Source organism: Octodon degus, unplaced genomic scaffold, assembly GCF_000260255.1.
Source record: "Octodon degus isolate 3935 unplaced genomic scaffold, OctDeg1.0 scaffold00048, whole genome shotgun sequence".
NCBI lineage: Eukaryota > Metazoa > Chordata > Mammalia > Rodentia > Octodontidae > Octodon > Octodon degus.
In genome coordinates, this window is record NW_004524624.1 from 11,105,203 (window position 1) to 11,109,183 (window position 3,981).

A 3,981-nucleotide genomic window follows, 5' to 3' on the forward strand; every position below is an offset into this window, starting at 1 on the left:
AAAAGGAACCCTTCACTACTGGTGGGAGTGTAGACTGGTACAACCATTATGGAAATCAGTTTGGAATTTTCTCAAAAAGCTAGCATTGGAAGTCCCATTCAGCTCAGGTATTCCCATACTGAATATTTTTCCAAATGAATTAAAAACATTGTATCACAGTGATATATGTGTCCCAATGTTTATAGCAGTGCAATTTGTCATAGTTAAGTCTTGGAAACAACCTAAATTCCCATCAACCAAGGAATGGATTAAAAAGATGTGGTATTTTTACACAATGAAGTATTACTCAACTATAAAAAATATAAATTTGAGGTTGTTATTGGTAAATGGATGCAACTAGAGGCCATACTTGCAAGTGAAAAAATCAGATCCACATGTGCTTATTGTCTTAGTAGTGTAAGAACCTGAAAGAATAAATAAAATCGAAAGGTACAATAGTTGCTGTGAAAGGGAAAGAATACTCAAAGGGAAGGAAGAACTGGGATGAAAAAAAGGACAGGGGGGTGGGGGAGAGATATATTTATGTATGTACACAGTATGGCCTGGATAACTGAACTGTTGATTTCAACTGGTCTACAGAGGGGAGCACCTGATGCTTAAATTTATTTTTCTTGTCTTTTTTTTTTTTTTTTGTCTTTTTAGACAAGGTTTCACTATGCAGTTCAGGATGGCCTTGAACTTTGTAGCCTACACTGGCCCTGAACTCACAGGGATCTTCCTGCTTTAGCCTTCCAAGTAGTACTTGAATTATAGGAATACACCACCATATCTGGCCTTGCTAAATCTTTAAATTGTCCAGATTGGGTTTGAATTAGTGATCATGCTGCCTCAGCATTCCTGACTTCTGGAATTATAGGCATGTGCTACACTAGGTTTATTTATTTTTGTGGTATGGAGTATTGAACTCAGGGCCTTTACACTAAGATACATCCTAAGCCTTTAAACAAATTTTTAAAAAAAAATTTTGGGGGCTGGTGAGATGGCTCAGTGGCCTAAAGCACCTACTTAGAACAAGCTTAGCAAAGCACAGGGAACAGGGTTCAATCCCCCAGCACCACATGCCAGCCAGCCCCGCCCCCTGGTGGGCTGAGCTGACCAGACACACACACACACACACACACACACACACACACACAAATAAAATTAAAAAAAAAAATTTTTTTTTGAAACAGGGTCTTAGTCCCAGTTAGGCTCAAACTTGAAATCCTCCTGCCTCCCGGAAACATGCCACCATACCTGTCCCTCATTTACTTTCTTTTTAAATTTTTTTTCCTCATTTAATTTCTTAGCTGTGACTCTGCATTTAAAATTCTAGTCTCAGGGGCTGGTAAGATAACTCAGCGGTCTAAAGTGCCTGCTTAGGCAAGTGCCCAGGGACCATGGTTTGATCCCCAGCACCACATGCTGCTCCAGCCCCGCCCCCCGGGTGGGCTGAGACGGCCACCAAAAATAAATAAATAAAACTCTAGTCTTGGCCTAGGGATGAGCTCAGCAGTGCAGTGCCTGCCTAGCAAGCATGAGGCCCTAGATTTGAGTCTTGGTACCAAAAAAGAAAAGTCCTGACCTATTTCAGCTTCGTTTCCGACAGTTCTCTTTTAAGGAAATCAGCATAAATTCAGCTTGTTCAACACCAAGTTTATAACTTCCTCCCAAACCACTCTGTTCCCCACAGTTGTCTTTTTTTTTTTTTTTCTTTGTGGTACTGGGGATTGAATTCAGGAACTTGCACTTGCTAGGCCAGCGCTTATTCTACTGAGCTATCTCCCCAACCTTCATAGTTGTCATTTTGGTTAACCATTTTCCAACTATACTTAAAACCTGTAAGTTCTGAATTATTTCTTATATGAAATTATCACTGAAACAAAGCATTTTCTTCAAAATACTTATTTTTCTCATCCAATTCATAGCACTACTTCCTTAGTCCAGATCTTTACCAGATTGCCTTGTATACAACCAGGTAAGTAGTTTTTCTTTTTTTTTTTTTTTTTTTTTTTTTTTTTGCGGAACCAGGGATTGAACTCAGGCCCTTGCACTTGCCACGGAAGCACTTATTCCACTGAGCCATCTCTCTGGTCCCGGTAAGTAGTTTTTCTAACAGGACAGTTTCATCTTGTGATTATACTGAAAGACTCCTTCTTGCTTATAAGTACAAACTCCAGCCTGACATTTCATACTATAGACAATTTTAGGTCCTTATTTTTTTTTTTTTTTTTTTTTGCAGAGCCAGGTATTGAACTCAAGCCGTTGTACTTGCCAGGCAAGCACTAATTCAACTGAGCTATCTCCCCAGCCCCTTAGGTCCTTATTTTAAGGTAAGGTCTTATGATGTATTTCAGGCTGTCCTTGAACTTACCAAATAGCCCATACTGGCCTCAAACTCACAGTGATCCTCTTGCCTCAGCCTCGTAAGTGTTGGGATTATAGGCTTTTGTTTGTTTGTACTGGGGATTGAACTCAGGACCTTATGCCACTGAGCCATATCCCTGGCTACCCCAGGCTTTTTTTTTTTTTTTTTTTGTATTTTAGGACTGGGTCTACAGGGTCTACAGGGTCTCACTGTGTAGATCGGACTTGTAGTGATCCTCCTGTTTACAGCCTCCCGAGTGCTGGGATTACAGGTACGCACCACCACGCCCAGTTGCAATCACTGCCTCAGCTTGCCTCAGAGGCAGGACTGGCACAGCAGGCCAGGGGATCAAACTTCCGGCCCCTGCATCTGCCTAAGCAGGCCCTTTACCCCAGGCTTTTAGCAATATCTTTTGGTTTTTTTAGCCCTATCTTGCCATATATGGAATTTCTATGCAAATACTAGAATCCTTGTACATTTTCTTTTTTTTTCCTACTATTCTCTGCAGACTTCTTCAGTCATGCCCCGTCTACTAACCCATGCTATCATGCTTGCTGCACTTCCCACACCTATGGAGCTCTTACATTTGTGCAGTAACCATTCTTTCTCTGAATTGAGGTCAGCCTCTCATAATTTCCTGCTAGTCAAAATCTCACCTGCTTGGGCATGATGGCACATGCCTACAATCCCAGCACTCAGGAGCCTATGGCTGGAGAATCGCTTCGAGTTTGAGGCCAGCCTGGGCTACATAGTAAGACCTGCCTTGAAAAACCAAAACTAAAGAGAAAAAAGCTCACCTAGTCTTCAGATTATACAATTGTATACAGAGCACAGTCAAAGGCAAATGCAGCACACAGTTTGCAGACCTATAATCCCAGCACTCTGAGGGAGACAGAGACAGGATGATGGCAAGCATTAGCCCTACCTGAGCAACACGATCCTGTGTCAAAAAAGGACTGTGATTTAGCTCAGTGAAAAAGCCCTGGGTTTGTTCCTAGTATGGGACGAGGGTAGAGAAGCACAGTCACCTCCTAAAATCTTCCAGACAGGCCGGGGAGATGGCTGAGTGGAATAAGTGCTTCCCTGGCAAGCGCTAGGGCCTGAGTTCAATCCCCGGTTCAGCCAAAAAAGAAAAAAAAATCTTCAGACAATTCTACGCTCCACAGCTTTCACTCACTGTGCTGGCTGGGGCACTTGCTTATGTCATATACGCTCTCAAACTTACAGTATAGATAACAACATTGTAACACACTATTTACTTATTTATTTTGGCAGAACTGGGGACTGAACTCAGGCCATTGCGCTTGCCAGGCAAACGCTTATTCTACTGAGCTATCTCCCCAGCCCTGTAACATGCCTTTTATTCTGAGTTTTATAAATCCCTTGAAGGTACTAACAACATCTAGGATCTCTCTCATCAGCATCCTCAGACATTTTAGGCAAAGATAACAAACTTTTACGTACTGTTGGACCGAAACTCAGTGTCACCAAATATTTTGGTTTTGTGTGTTTTGAGACAGGGTCTCACTATGTAGCCCAGGCTGGTCTTGAACTTGAAATGCTCCTGCCTCAGTGCCCCACATGTTGGGATTACAGCCATGCACCACCATACCCAACTCCCAGTGTTTTAGGGG

At 42.2% G+C, this 3,981-nt stretch overlaps 1 protein-coding gene across 2 annotated transcripts in view; it reads right to left on the reverse strand.

The window, feature by feature from the left end:
* The window catches only part of CUNH1orf54 (chromosome unknown C1orf54 homolog), a 12,025-nt gene that overhangs the window by 3,511 nt on the left and 4,533 nt on the right, over nt 1-3,981 (reverse strand). The gene's annotated exons all lie outside the window — the stretch shown is intronic.